The sequence below is a fragment of the Garra rufa genome, chromosome 24, assembly GCF_049309525.1.
Source record: "Garra rufa chromosome 24, GarRuf1.0, whole genome shotgun sequence".
Lineage (NCBI taxonomy): Eukaryota > Metazoa > Chordata > Actinopteri > Cypriniformes > Cyprinidae > Garra > Garra rufa.
In genome coordinates, this window is record NC_133384.1 from 15,552,901 (window position 1) to 15,569,898 (window position 16,998).

Sequence of the window (16,998 nt, forward strand, 5' to 3'; positions counted from 1 at the left end):
CGGTGCGTTCTGCACTCTTTTTTTTTTTTTAATAACTGTGATGTCACCCTCGCGTCTCGTGACGGCGGCCGAAAAACATTGACAGCTCAACGACCTGCCGCGGGAAGACGACGAGGGGAGCCTGCTCGCGAACGAGCGGCAGGACTTCAGCGTGACCATGATTATGCGTTCGCAATGAACGCACGAACCATCCGTGAATGCTGCTTCAACACGCTCTCAGCCCAGGCATGCGAGGCAGCGTTCATGTCCGTCCAGCGAAGTGAGGAAACTGCCGCACCAAGAAGCGCACGGCCGGAAAGGCATCTCAAAGGAATGAGAAATTCACTCTTTTATCCCGGTCTGCCCAGGGAGGAGCACGGCACCACTGTGCACTCAGATGAGGCTGCTCGCTGGTATGCAGAGGCTTCTTAAAGCCGTGAAAACGGCAGCCCGCAGGATCCCGCTGGTGGCTGCCAAAATGCTCTTTTAGAAATGCTCTTTTAGATCGGCAGCACACCAGCGGGGGAGAGAGTGAGAACTCATCGCAGGAATTCAATCTGTTGTTCGGCTCGAGCACAGAGAGGCTCTGAAGCGAAAATCTGAATGAGTGGTTGCAAGCCGCCCTCTTATATACCCGTATGTACGGGAGAGTGGCTTGACATGCAAATACCACTCGCCAATGTTCATTGGCCTTTTGAATAAGGCTCAGAGATGATTGGTCTCTCAGGCGAGTTCCCATATGTAATGTCGTAGTGAAATGACTGAAGGGGAACTTCTACTTGTCTATTTGTTTTGATTTGTGTTTTGTTTAATTTTGCTTTGGTTTTTGATTGGTTTGCTGCGATTTGTTTTTATGTTTGTTGTGTTTTTTAGATTTTGGGTTTGGTTTTGCTGTGGTCGGTTTTGTTTCACTCTGGTTTTGTTTCGGTTTTTGGTTGTTTTATTTTTGTATTTTGGGTTTGGTTTAGTTTTTCGTAAGAAAAAGATTGTGGAGTATCCATTGAACATTAATTCAGTGACTTGCATCAGAAACTTGTCTATTTTACAGTTAAATTAATAAATGTTATATTTAATTTATTAATCAGCCATTTATTGTAATTGAAATAATATTATTGTCTTTCTTTTAGAGATCATGGAGAGACCAAGAGACCAGCTGTGTTGGAAACCGGTTTCTTGGATAAGTCATCAGTGATACAGCGTTGCCATGTACAAAGGTCAGTATTCAGAAATATCTGACCCCTGATTGCAGCGATGGACAGAATATTTGTATTTAAGAAGTATTTGAAAGCTATGTAAGTTATTCGCTTACATTTAAACAGGAAATCAGGCCAAATTCCCTTTTCAAGTTTTTCTTTAGAACCTGTACACGATTAAAACATTACCCGTAACATTATCCAGGTATTGTATTGTGTCATGGCGTGACATTCTCAAACAGTCACGCGTGATTCATTCAAACATTCCTCCGCTATTCGAGCGCCGTGCGGTTCTGTGACTCGACCTAAATCCACCTGTGTTATGATATAATGTGATGTGGACGAGCGTGTGTGTGAGTGTGTGAAAAACCTTTAACACTTGATATCTGGATGGCACAAAATGGCTTCAGCCGGAACATTACCTAGATGTGTATCACAGGCTCAGAGGAATTCCTCGGCTTCTTAAGTGCTCCTGAAGACAAGACATGCAAAAAATCTCCCCACAAAGAAAGCTTCCTAATGGCTCCCACAAGACTGTGATATCATTTATTTTTCGGATCAGATGTACAAGTTGTACCCTTCATAATTCGTCGAGGCACATTTGACCTCGATGGAAAAAGGAGCTTTTTCTTTTCGTTGCTGTCGTTTTTCACATGTATTTAGCCTTGATGCATAGGTATATTGTATTAAAGCACTAGTATATTTTATATGACAGACGGGTGATGTAGTCCAGCTGATAAGCCGTGGCTCTGGAATGCTTTCAACACATTGATGAGATGACAACTTATTATTGATTTGTCTTTATTTAGAAGAAGCCCTTAAATAATGTATGGGCCCATGTGTGTAATCTCCCACTCCTGTGCCCCCCTCAGCCCATTAAAGCAGCACCGCGAGCACCCGTGTCTCACAGACGTCTGAGATCCTTGGGCTTTCATTTAATTAAATTATCTCATAATGAAATCTCCTGTAATGAGATTAATTTTAATTATTCATCAAGAGCTGATTTGAGTAAAAGACAACGTAAATAATTGATCGCGCTGCTAAACATTTTTTCAATTCATCACCTTTGCTTTGGTAAAAGGCACAATTTATTAAAGAGACCACAGCTGATGGTGTGGCAGGTCAGGGATGCTGGGAGTGGGTGCCTTGGGGGTCAAATTGAGATGGGATTGGTCCATTTACATGGCGTAGAAGCAAAACTTGAAGGATAATCATGTATAAGTATCTATGATTTTTTAAATCTAGTTTATGTCACCTTTGCTAACTTTAGATGTTCTTTTTGTATTTATCTTGGTTTCATATACACTCTTAAAAATAAAGTCTTTCTATCCAGGGAACCTTTATATTCTACAAAAGATTCTTTATAGTGAAAAAGGGTTCTTTAAAGTTTTTTAAATGTTCGTAACACTAAGAAAAAAGAAAGAGAAAAGAAAGAAAAATATTATAACCTATAAGTAAAATATAGATATCTTTTTAATCACTAAAATATTTTTTAATTTTAAAATGTCTATAGTATTGAATATAATAAATATTGAATAATAAAATGAAAAACTAAATAATAAAATAGTTTTTTTTTCATTAAAATACTTTTATTGTGACATAAACATGAAAGACAACTATTTCCTTAGCAACTAGCTGAAATAAAAAATATATTTTTAAATGTTTTATTTCAGTTAATGTTCACTTATTTTGTTCATTTTATTTAAGTAATTATTTTTTAAATAATGAAATTATTCTTTTAGTAAGGGTTCTGCTGGCACTGCTTCGAAACCCCCTTTTTTGTAATAGTGTATGTAAAATGTCTAAAATATTAAATATTCATAAAATATAAAAAATATATAAAATTTACTACTAATTAATGAAATAATTCTTAGTATCGTTGAGTTTTTTTTATAGTTTTTGTTTTTGTTTTCTGTTTTTGTTTCGTTTTAGTTAATTTTAGCAATTTTTGTTGTGGTTTTGTCATTTTTATAAATTTTTAAATAATATTTTGTAGTGTTTAAGTGTAGGTTTTTTTTTTACTTCAACCTAAACAAAAATAAAAACGATTGTCTTGACAACTAGATGAAACAAAATATTTTTTTTGTTTGTTTTATGTTTTCTTGTATTTTATTTCAGTTAATGTTCATTTCTAGTTATTTTATTTAAGTAATGAAATTGTTATTTTAGAAATGTATTGTTGTCTAAAACATTAACTATTAATACATTATTGAATAATAAAATGTAATACAAAATAATAAAATAATTCTTAGTATCATTGAGATACTTTTATAGTTTTTGTTATTTAGATTTATTTTTCTATTTTTGTTTTATTTTAATAATTTTTTGTGGTTGTTTTTTTTATTTTTATTATATTTTTTGTGTTTAAGTTTTTATTTTCAATTGTTTTAGTACTTCACCTTAAACAACTATTGCCTTGTAACTAGCTGAAATATATGTTTTAATGTTTTAGTTTATTTTATTTCAGTTAATGTGTTAATGCTCATTTATTTATTTCATTTTATTTAAGTAAGTATTTACATTTATGTAAGTAATGAAATGGTTCTTTTAGAAACTGTTCTCTGAATATTTTAAGGGACCAATTAAATAAAAATATTAATAAAATATTTTATAAAAAAATAATTCTTAGTATCATTGAGATTCGAGAGATTTCTATTTTTGTTTTGTTTTAGTTAATTTTAGTCACTTTGTTGTGGCTTTGTCATTATCATTATTAGTTTTTAAATATATTTATGAATTTCTTGTTTTAGTTTATTTAGTTTTATTTATTTTATTACTTCAACTTGAGCAAAACTAAAATGACTACCATTGTCTTAGCAACTAGCTGAAAAAATGTTTTAAGTTTTTATATATATATATATATATATTTAATTTAATTTTTATATTAAGTAATAATTTTAGGCAATACAATTTTGAGCTTTTAGTTTTAGTTTACACTAATAACCCTGTTCAGAAGTTTATGGGGAGTCATATGGCATGACATTTTCCAACCTGAATTAATGTCATAAGGTGAAATCATCTGATATTTTAGGAGACGCTGACCTTTGACAGGCTTTGTTTTTGTGAGGTGGCATGGCTCAGTAATCTTTAATTCAGTGTTTATCGTTTTGTGTTGGGCTCTATCTATTTGAGCCAGCATTCTTTATTCTATTATGAAAAACAAAAATAATTTTTACTGAGCGTGTTTTAATATTTTAATTTGAGAGTTTGTTTATATTTGCGCATTACGCTGTTTACAGTATGTCATAAATATGCTGTTTTGTTCTGATCGTGTTACTCCATGCAGCAGGGAGCTCTTAACTAGTTGGCGTTGGCACCGGTTGGGCGTGTTCCCTTAGCATGACAGATTGCGCCACGGTAACCTAATCTTCTATTTCAAATTCTGCTCTCCTGGAGGGATAAAAATAAGGAACAACATTTGCACTCTTCTGCCTAATCAGCCTTTTCCTTCATGTATTAGAGATGTGTCTATAGCGGCCGAAGACAAGAATGTTGACTGCATAGCAGGCTGCCTCCTTTTATTAGAGCTTTTCAATATCTGATCAATTATTCAGGCCCAGAGCAGCCGTTTGGTGAGACAGAATTTCAGCTAGCTTGTAATTTTGTAAATAGCATAGTCATCATGCGATGGGTCATTCGTCATGCCGGTAAATGCAGAAGAACCTCAAGAGACAGAGAATAGGTGAGGTTTCACTTTGTCAAAGACTTCATTTACATAAAGGTCACCCGAAAATATTTAACTCACCTCATGCTGTTCTTTTCCAAACACTTAGGAAGGAATGGGGACTGGAGCTTTAATGCTTCAAAAAGTAAAATGATGAAAGAATTGGTCAATTTGTGCGATATATTTCATGTTATCTAAAGCCATGCAGTAATTTTGTGTAATGAACTGCCTGAAAATATTCTTCTTGGTAAGTTCATGTAAAAAGTGTCATATGTCTGAATGCTTTTGAATGAATTTAGTTGATTTGGTTCTGAAAACCAGTCTGAATGATTTGTTACAGTATGAATCAAGTTTGTCAGAGACAAACAACATAGCTTTCAGTCTGTTTCTCACACAGAACATGCTAGCCCAAAATTATTCATACCCTTGGCAAATTCTGACTTAAAGTTACTTTTATTCAACCAGCTTTTTTGATTAGAAATGTCACAGACGTCTCCCAGAAGATAATAAGACGATGTACAAGAGGCATCATTGTGGAAAAAAATATTACTCTTTTATTTACAATTGAACAAAAAGTGGCATTTCCAAAATTATTCGTACCCTTCTCAATAATCAATAGAAAAGCCTTTATTGGTTATTACAGAAATTAAGCGCTTCCTGGTGCCCAAGGCCAAGTTTCTCTGCAGAATGCCTGATGTTGTTGTTGAGAATTTTGATGTATTGCTCCTTTTTCATGGTGCCGTTTACTGTGATTAGGTTCCCTGGTCCACCCCCAAAACATTAGGTTTCCATCACCATCATCTTATTAACTTTTGGGAGAAGTATATTTCTGTTGTTCCGAAAGTGCCACCTGCTGTCAGAGAATGAATTTGCATTTTCAATATACCTGTCTGCTGGTTTTGTTCAGTTGTAAACTGGTGGAACAACAAAATAATGTATTATAAATCTCTAAACAATTAAGACAGTAAATATATTTATGTTTATTAATTAATATAATAATTGATTGATAATAATTGTTTAAATTAATATAATAACTGATACTTTTGAGTTATCAGTTTTCTTAAAAAGTGTTTGAAGGCTAAAATGTGTATCTTTGAAAAAATATGCTAATATACCATGCATCAAAAATCATGCTTTTTACAGTTATTTTACAGTTTAATATGGTACCATACACATTGCCTTAACCCGCTCATATGGTATTAATTTTGTTTGTGCAGGTCTTAAAAAAAGTCTTAAAAAAATTACCACATGTATGTGGTCTAACCATTCAACATTTTCCTCACACCTGTACACATAATTAAAATCTTAGATTTTAAAATATTTACAATATACATTTATTTTACTATTTTCAGTTTACAAATGTATAAAACATTTTTTTTTTTTGTTCTAAATTATTTCATGAATAAACAAAAAAAAAAGGCTAAATGATTTGTTCATGGATTGGTTTGACGATTGGTTCACGGAATCGTTTATGGATTGGTTAATTATTTTCTTTTCTATGGAAGCCTATTTCCGCCACTGAATAAAATGTTTTAAAAGGGTTATTGCGATTTTTTTATCTCACAATATTTACTTTTTTTTCAGAATTGCGTGATGCAAACTCACAGTTCTGACTTTTTTCTTAGAATTGTGAGATATGAACTTGCAATTGCGAATTATAAGTCAGAATTGCGAGATATAAATGCACACTTCTGACTTTTTTCTCATAGTTGCATGATATAAACTAACAATTGTAAGAAATAAAATCAGAATTGCAAGAGAAACAAAATCAGAAGTGTTAGTTTATATCTCACAATTTAGACTTTTTGTCTGAGAATTGTGAGACATAAACTTGCAATTTTAGGTTATAAAGTCCAATTTTGAAAAAAGACTGATATGTTATCAGAATTCCGAGTTTATATTTCACAATTCTGACTTAATAGCTTGCAATTGTATTTTATAAAGTCCAAATTGTGAGAAAAAAAGATATAAACTTGAAGTCTGAGAACAAAAAAAAAAAAAAATCTGAGTTTATGTCTTGCAATTCTGACTTTATAACTCACAATTGCAAGTTTATATCACTCAATTCTGACTTAATTTCTCAGAATTGCAAGTTTATATCTCACAATTCTGAGAATAAATGTAAATTCGCTATTGCGAGAAAAAAAGACTTGAACAATGAAATGTCAGAACAGAATTTGTGGTAAATACTAATATATAGAAGGTGCACAGTAACATGTTAACACACAACACTAAAATAATGCAAAACCATTAATTTACCAATGTAAGTTGAAATACAAAACTGTAATGCTGAGAAAGAAAGAAAAAACCTAAGAAGAAACAATTATTTAAATGTTTTTTACTTACTTTTACTTTTTACTCTAGTATTTTAAAAGTTATTTACTTTTAAAATTATCTCTTATCTCTCTTTTTCGATTTCCAAATGGGCCTTGCCTCACTAATCCACTGTTCTAATATGCATCTAAAGACAGAAATGACAGCTGTCTGTGCTGAGCAGCCATTAAAATTGAAGCTGGATGTCATTTCCATTCTTCTAGTGAGTCTAAGCCAGGTGCGGCCGAGAGGGAGAACAATTCCAGCCCAGTGAATGAACAAACCCCCAATTACCCTGAATGTCCCTGTGGTAGCTTTCATTCAAGCAAATGGTTCCTCTAATTGGCCTGACCAGTCCTACCTGTTTCACATCCAAATCCCGGACTATTCTTCTGCATTGTATCCACGGCAACAGGAAGTTTTTGCGTCCTATAAAAAGTTGCGAGTCGTGTAACCCAGACTTGGCAGGGAGTGTTACCATGGTACGCTTATCTATTTATAGATCAATCTTGCTGTGAGCTGTGAGTTATACCTCTCAGACGTTTGACAGAGAGACTTTGGATATCGCTTTACTTAATGTTTGTTTAAAAAATTATGTTTTGCACTGTTTTGTTGTTAAGGGATTGACAATGCTAATGTAATGTAGCATTACAAGATTACACATAGAATAAGACGTCACGGTTTATCAAATCCATCAATACTCCAGTTGAAACTTAGCTGACTGTGGCAGCGCATAGACCGAATCATATGTTAGCCATCTGGCTGCAAAGATAGTCATCCTTCTCTTTGTTTATCATCATTTATTAACACTCTGGGGTCTGAGGTGATTTTAGGGCCCTTTGGATGTTTTGACATGCCCTGACATTTGTGCTTATTTCAGCTATTGATAACATACTATTGGCCAACATGTATTTTTTTTTTTTTTTTTTTTTTTTTGTATTCAGTACAAATTGTGCTACAATAATATGTGAGCAAGATGGATGTACATGTTTGCATTTTTTTTAGAAAAAAAAAAGATTATGTGTGGTTAGTAAGTTTTAGGAAAATAAATGTAGCTGAAATAAGGCCATAAAACCCATAATGAATAGTCCTAAACAAGGCTATTGAGTAATCACTCTTGTAAGCTAGAATATTTACTTTAAAAGGATGTGAAATTGATCCTGCTTACTCTTTCACAGAAAACAATCTATCAGTTTAAATTTTCTAAGACGTGTTTTGTGATAGAAAGCTGTATGCGAGGGAGTGACAATGACCATGAATATTTAGTGATTCACACCTGAGAGACAAAGAGCCCTCTGTTACTATGTTACTATGAGGCAGGTAACAAAGAATGTGAGGAGAGTAAAATAATGTTTTTTTTTTTTTGTTTTTTTTTTTGGTAATTTGTATTTTATTTACAACACAGTATAATCAAAACATACATAATGAAGGTCAAATTCTGTGTTATTCCCCTCAGTGCATCTTCTTTTTCTGACTCAGTGCGTTTTCTTTTTCTGAGGTAAATTCTGTTATTCCCTTCAGTGTGTCTTCTTTTTCTGAGGTAGACTCAGTGCGTCTTCTTTTTCTGAGGTAAATTCTGTGTTATTCCTCTCAGTGCGTCTTCTTTTTCTGAGGTAAATTCTGTGTTATTCCTCTCAGTGCGTCTTCTTTTTCTGAGGTAAATTCTGTGTTATTCCTCTCAGTGCGTCTTCTTTTTCTGAGGTAAATTCTGTGTTATTCCTCTCAGTGCGTCTTCTTTTTCTGAGGTAGACTCAGTGCGTCTTCTTTTTCTGAGGTAAATTCTGTGTTATTCCTCTCAGTGCGTTTTTTATTCTGAGGTACATTCTGTTATTCCCCTCAGTGCATTTTCTTTTTCTGAGGTAAATTCAGTGTTATTCCCCTCAGTGCGTCTTCTTTTTTTTAGGTAAATTCTGCGTTATTCCTCTGAGTGCGTCTTCTTTTTCTGAGGTAAATTCTGTGTTATTCCTCTCAGTGCGTTTTTTATTCTGAGGTACATTCTGTTATTCCCCTCAGTGCATTTTCTTTTTCTGAGGTAAATTCAGTGTTATTCCCCTCAGTGCGTCTTCTTTTTTTTACGGTAAATTCAGTGTTATTCCTCTCAGTGCATCTTCTTTTTCTGAGGTAGACTCAGTGCGTTTTCTTTTTCTGAGGTAAATTCTGTGTTATTCCCTTCAGTGCGTCTTCGTTTTCTGAGGTAGACTCATTGCATCTTCTTTTTCTGATGTAAATTCTGTGTTATTCCTCTCAGTGCATCTTCTTTTTCTGAGGTAAATTCGATCTTGTTCCTCTCAGTGTGTCTTCATCCAGAATTGAACAGTAGCTGAGATGAACGTGATGAATCGCCCAGGTTTGTTTTCGGAAAAGCGTAAGCGAAAGTAGCGTGTGGGCATGACCACATTAAAAATAATTAGCTCTGACGGCAAAACTGTACAACATGTTAGTTTATCACAGAATATATGCTTTCAATAAGACTTGCTTTATTGACAAATAGAGATATCAAGCTTTCTATAGATATACCTCTCCTGTCTGTGTGTCGAGTATTCACTGAGTTTAGGTTCATTTTAATGACACGTTTCTAAAAGCAGTTTGCAGAGACAGTGATAACAGAGAGAGCACCCTGTTTGTTTTCTTTCTTTTTTTTTTTTTTTAAAAAGCACAGAGTTCTGTTGTCATTGTGAGTGTACACAAATAAAAGTATACACTTAACAGTTTTGAATTATGTATAACTCTTATTTGTGTGACCAAAATCGGCAGAGTATTTTTAGTGTTTTTCGCACTGATCTTCAAGAAAGTGAGCTGGCTGTGCCGGCGCAACCGTCGACCCTAGAGAGTTAATGCCAAACCCTCGGTGTACGGACAGCCTGCTAACGTTATTGGATGCAGAGGATTTTATAACCCTGTCTAAAGGCATTCAAGATGGCCAGGCATCCTCTTTTTTTTTTCCTGTGTGTTTTTCCACAAAATGAAAGTGTGACTCAGTGTCTCCCATAAACATTTTAGTCATACGAATCAAATGAAGAGCAGCAGGGACTCTGTAAGCCTGTATTCTAATGGAAGCGTTTTTCACAATGGTGTCAAACCTCCATCATGGCCTGTTTTTTCCTCATAAAAACTCCGAATCTATGCGTCACCCATGACGGCAGTCCCCTTGCCTTGATTACTGCTTCCTGTCATATTTCCATAGGTTGTGACAGTAGGCAGAGGTCGGAGAGGGCCTGTGAAGAGGATGTGTCATCAGGTGAACTTCAAAATGCTGTTTTGAAACAACTTTTCCTCTCCGGCGTATCCATTACGAGGAATCCACCCTGCACATCCCATTCAGACATGGTGATATGATACACCCCAGTGAAGTCATGGAGCAAGTATACTACATGCAACGAGCAATAAAAGCCCTTTCCCTGCGGTTTCGGTGCTCAGAAATGTGTTTGTGAGGAAAGTCCAGAACGTATACATCTGGAAATGAACGTCTCCCACATATAGAGGCTTTACTTTTAAGTTTGTTACTCTTTCGAGTACGTCCACGACACCCCACTGGTGTCGGGATGGGATTTTCGGCTGTCGTGTCAATCATTGAGAGGCCTAGATATGTAGAAGACAAGGTTTGACGTATTTTTGAAGAGCTCAGCGTAAAGTCCCACTAGGCAATTTCCATTTCCTCAAAGAGGAAATCACCTTCTGAGCGCTGCACGAAAAGGAAATAAACATGGAAAGTTGGCACGTCAGTCTAGAAACTGCGACTTTGTCACTGCAGCGTTTTAATGTGGATTTGGTGCACTTGCCCCTTGAAAAAACTCTGCACAAAGTTGGGGTGATAGATTTTTATTGTAACTAAAGGCAACTGTCTTGGCGAATTGGATCAATTAAGTAGACGAGACGCAGAGCCCAGAGTCACGGGGAGTTAGGTCTCGTCAGGGGATGCTATTAGCATGTGTCTTTGCTCTCTCTCTCTCATGGATGGTTCTAAACTGTTATTAACCTTTGGTTATTTTTGAACTTCTGGTCATGCTTCAAGTCACTTTATATGACGCCAGCATGATGGGAGGCAACCGCTGGCCAAGCAAGCTGCTAATAGTTCACACACTTCAGGGGCCGCTGCAGCATCTTCCTGTCCTATAAAATGTACGCTATTCCATATCCACATAATCCCAGCGTTATTTTAAATGCATATGCGTAAGGAGAAAGAAAGAGCCAGAGAGGTTCAGCTGTTAAACGTCTAAACTAGAGTTAAAAATGAAATCTGCTGCCCAATAGCAACCCTGCCATTATATATGGTAAGCAGTCCTGAGTGATTTAATTATACTTCCTGAAGAGCAAGTGTGGAAATATTTTTAGTACAGATTGTTTCTAGTTGCTTCCTCAGAGCTGCTAGGCCGAAGACACTTCACAGGCCTTTTATAAATTTAAAACAGTTTGAATGTGAAAGCAAAAACAATGCATGTGTGTGTTATGAAGTGCCAAACAGGAAATAACTATATAAAATATAATTTATTAAATCAGAATATCAGAATAAGTACATATTTGTAATTTACATTTATATATTCAGACTTATAACTATATATTTAGATTTACGTATTTTAAAATTACTTTTATATATTACAATTTTCATCTTTATATTCTGATTTCCATATATTCTGATTTCTAAAGAAATATTCCGATTAACTTCTATATATTCAGACTCAGAACTATATATTCTGATTTACATTTGTGACCCTGATCATGTTCCATGAAAATAGTTTGTAAATTTTCTACCATAAATATATCAAAACATAATTTTTGATTAGTAATATGCATTGCTACGAACTTCATTTGAACAACTTTAAAGGCAATTTTCTCTATATTTTGATTTTTTTTGCACCCTCAGATTCCAGATATTCAAACAGTTGTATCTCAGCCAAATATTATCCTATCCTAACAAACCAAACATAAATGGAAAGCTTATTTATTCAGCTTTTAGATTATGTAAATCTCAATTTGTAAAAAAAAATGAACCCTTACAACTGGTTTTGTGCAAGAAATGTATAAGCAAGAAAAATACTTTTTCAGTAAATACATTAAAGGCGTTTTTATTTTTTAAAGTATCATTTTTTAGGACCCACTGTATTTTTTGCTTTTGTACTAAAATGTATTTTAATAAACCATCAAGCATTTGTTTTACACTGAGAGACAACTTACGTTTAGCACAAAAGGCCTTTCACAATGCTCGCGCTGCTTTAACCTATGATGCCTACATATCAATGAGGCTGCACTTTTCTAAGCTGCGGTATCGTCTAGCACATTTACACTACCCGCTGAGGCGCACACGGATCCATTTCTCCCTTACGCCGAGACACAGTCGTATTCTCCCTCTTGCATTCCTTCCATGCGCCTGCCCCTTCCCTGGAACTGCCCACTGCCATTGTGCAGAATGGCAGTGCCCCAATCAAAGTGGCTTTCATCTGGCCAATTTAAACAGACAACCCCAACCAGACATTTGCCTAATGTGTTTTTGTTATGTGGGCTCCTGGCTTCACAAATGTCAGCCGGCTGGAAGGAAGCAGTGGCTCTAACCTCTGTAGTTTCAGTGCTCTTCCCCCACTGGGAGTTCTGCTGGCCTGAAACTAATCCCTCCGCCTGAGAGCCGAAGTGTCCTCTCTGCAGGGGAGAGCCCATTCCGGGGGCCAGGGAACGGCGGTCTGGCCGCGGCACTCTGCTGACCTGGACCCAACTGCTGGGGGAGGCAGCTGTGAAGGCTGGGAATGCCACATTTCTGACCAAAACCAAGACAGTTGGGCCAGCGCTGACAAATGTTCCTATGGACGCCCGGCATGCTTGCTCGGAGTCATTAGAAGGAGCCTGAAAATTTATTACGAAACGTATTGGTATTTCAAGGCGCAGCTGATTTAAATTTAGTGGAGGCAAGCAGACTTTCCCATTCAGGAATTTAGGATTCCAGTTATGGTTTATGTGAATATCAAGCACATGCATATATATATATATATATATATATATATATCTCAGCCAATTTTGTCCTCATCATAACAAACCAAACATAAATGGAAAGCTTATTTATTCAGCTTTTAGAATTTTTTTTTTTTTTTTTAAATTGACCTTTATGGCTGGTTTTGTGGTCCAGGGTCACATTTATGTATCCAGATACACAAGTTTGGGATCAGTAAGATTTTTAATGTTTTAGAAAAAAAAAAGTCTCTTATATTTATATATTTTTTTATTTTAATATACTTTAAAATATAATTTATTTCTGTGATGCAAAGATGAATTTTCATGAGCCATTATTCTTCAGTGTTACATGATCCTTCAGAAATCATTCTAATATACTGATTTATAACTATAATTATCATTTTTGGAAACAGCTGTGCTGCTTAATATTTTTTTGGAACCTGTGATCCTTTTTAGGATTCTTTGATGATCAAAAAGTTGAAAAGAACAGTGTTTATTCAAAATAGAAGCCTTTTCTAACAATATAAGTCTTTCTTTGGGACAATGACGACTATCACTACTATCACTTTTTATTAATTTAACACATCCTTGCTGAATAAAAGTATTAATTTCTTTCAAAGACAGAAAGAAAGAACAAATTTACTGACCCCAGAGTTTGAACGAGGTGTTTATTGTTACAGAAGTTTTCTATTTTAAATAAACGCTGTTCTTTTTAACATTTTATTTATCAAAGAATCCTAAAAAAAAGTATCACAGGTTCCAAAAAATATATTAAGCAGCAACTGTGTCCAACATTGATAATAAATCAGCATATTTGAATGATTTCTGAAGGATCATGTGACACTGAATAGTGGAGTAATGATGCTGAAAATTCAGCTTTGCATCACAGGAATAAATTCTATTTTAAAGTATATTCAAATAGAAAAACACTATTTTGAATTGCATTCAAATTTCGCAACATTTCAGATTTTTTTCTGTATTTTCAATCAAAGAAACACAGCCTTGATGAGCAGAAAAGTCTCATTTAAAAAGAATTAAAAATCTTACTGATCCAAAACTGTTAAGCAGCAGATATACATTCAAAAGCTTAAGGTTGTTTTTTTATGTAAATGAATAATACTCACACACTATCATTCAAAAGTTTAGGTTTGGTAAGGGTTCTTACAAGTGTCTTATACTCTCCAATGCTGCATTTACTGGATAAAATAAACAGTAAAAACAGTAATATTATTAAATATTATTGCCGTTTTAAATAACTGTTTCATGTTTTGCAAAGCTGAATTTTAGCAGCCATTGCTCCAGTCTTCAGTGTCATATGATCCTTCAGAAATCACTCTAATATGGCTAAATTATATAATATGAAACACTGATGCTTAATATTTTTGTGGAATCCAAGACTGTGAAACATTTATTCAGACATTTCTCATATTATCACAGTTTATTCGCTATAGAAAATGGTAATAAAATATGACAAGAACTCAGAACAAATTCATCTTGATAATGTCAGATAACTGTGATAGAAAAAACATGGTCAGGTCAAAATGTCAAATCAAAATTTTGGTCCCAAAGTTGTATTGATTTTACTGGTAGTCCACTGTATGAAGAATTTTTGGGTATAATATATCACAGTTTATTTTGCTATCCTCACTTACATAAATGAGCTATATAGTGTCCTGCACCCACTAGTAAAAAATAAATGTTGGTGTCTGAATCATTTTTGGTTTGACTATAGATATAAACACTTTGTTTTAAAAATGCACGTGTATTTTTAAGTAGCAGTTTTGCTTATACTTAGTTTTGTTGTGCCACATAATGCCACTTTTTTAGTTGATGTAGACAGTGCTTAATTTCCACACTGAGGCATTGTAAGGTTTCATATGACTTCCAACACCTGCAGCTTATTTGGTAGTTTAGTTTGTCAACATCTGCACTGCCAAAACAGTGGAAATACGGCCAGGACACTGAATGGACTAACATTTTTCTTAAAAAGCATTGTCCAGAGTGCGCTCTTGATTGAAAACACAACCAGCTGAAGTTACTTCAAGCCCTGCCATTTTTCTCTTTCCTTTAACAATAGCCAATGGCCCTAGTACAGCATTTAAATAAACACTCCAGTGGGGAGTATGTCCTGTATATCACCACGATCCTCTGTGATGTCTCTTTCTGAGTAATAGGTCTCTGTAGTTCGCTTGTTTGGATGTTTTTTCAGGGCCCACGAGAGTAATAAACTGCCTTCTTGAGGATCAGAGGGCCCTCATAGAACTTCACCAGGTGTGCTTGAATCCTCATAAAGCGTGGCCTGCAGTGCACTCATGGGTAGAAGTGTCCTTTGTGCAGCTCTTAAACAAACACGCTGTCGGGATTGATGTTTTTTACGTCTCTAGTACAAACATTGTTGTAGTTGGAAATTCACACTGATGAGTTACAATAGTGAATATGAAACATGTGTATCATCTTTTTGTTTTGTCTTTCCTGTGATTGCACATTTCAATCTATTCAGCGCTCTTTTGAGGTTAACCAGCTAAGTTATTCTGATGAGGAGAAATCCAGTTGTTTCAAAGACGTTAGGTATGAATATACCAACATACCTCCATTAGTTCTAGAGGATGAACGTGATGTTTGTTTATAGTGAAGCAGAGCTTCGCTTTCGCTTTTATTCACCACTTGAAAGCACTTTGCTCGCTACTAATTTACCTTAGGGGGCTTTAAAATGATCTGTCTGTGCTGTCGAAATCTTTCTTGTGGTGACAACTCGTCATCATCATCAAAGATTGCCCTGGAGTCAAATGTAGACGGGTTTTTGAACAGTGGGTACGGTGTTCGTCTGATTGGTTCTCCTCTCTAACAGTGAAATTAAGCACTGCAGGTTGGATCAGCAAATGTAGTTTTGGAGATTGATGGTGCAGTCTGTGGGAGCAGGCAGGAGGAGAGAAAAACACCCACTGATGGAGTCGTATAATCCATAAAACGTCTCGTACATTGTGTTTGAATTTAGCTTTGCCCATTACTTCCGAATGCAAAGGTACTACTGGATTGAGTTTTTCAGACTAACAATTAGAATCCTTTTTATTTGTCTTTATTCGTCATGCATAAACCACTGCTGTTTAAATGTTCAGTGGGGATGGTGAAATTATCAAAAATGCTGTAGAAATTGTGAAATATTATTACAATTTAAAAGAACTGTTTTCTATTTTGATATATGTTCAAATATAATATATTCCTTTGATGCAAAGCTGAATTTTCAGCAACATTACTCCAGTCTTCAGTGTCACAGAATCCTTCAGAAATCATTCTGATATGTGGATTTGCTGCTCCAGAAACATGTCTTATTATTATCAATGTTGAAAACACTTGTGTTGATTAATATTTTGTGGAAACCTTTTTTTTTTTGTCAGGATTCTTGGATGAATAGAAAGTTTAAAAGGACAGAATTTGTTAGAAATAGTAATCTTCTCTAATTTTATAAAAGCTTTTACTATCACTTTTGGTCTGTTGAATGCATACTTGCTGAGTTAAATCTTACTGAGCAAGGAATTTGCCTCAGTGTAAAATGCATATGTATACTGTATGTACAGCATATAAGACAGTATAAACGTAATAGACAGTTGCCAATATTGTATATTGTTTACATTGTCTTTTTAACTGTTTACCTCGGTTTTACTGTAAAGTTAATGTAATGTTTGATACATTATGCTAAAAGCTTCATAAACTCAGGTAAACAAGTCTTAAAATAGTTTGTGATTTCTAAATAACCGTTAGCTTTTCTCCCTGGTGAATTATCTAAAGTATTGTAGTAAAATGCTAATTTTTAGGTATTGATTTATTCCATAGTTGTCATTAGTCAGGTCTGCGTGAGTTTAGGTTAAATTATGGTTAGTGTAGCAAAACTGTGGTTAATTTGTGATTACCATG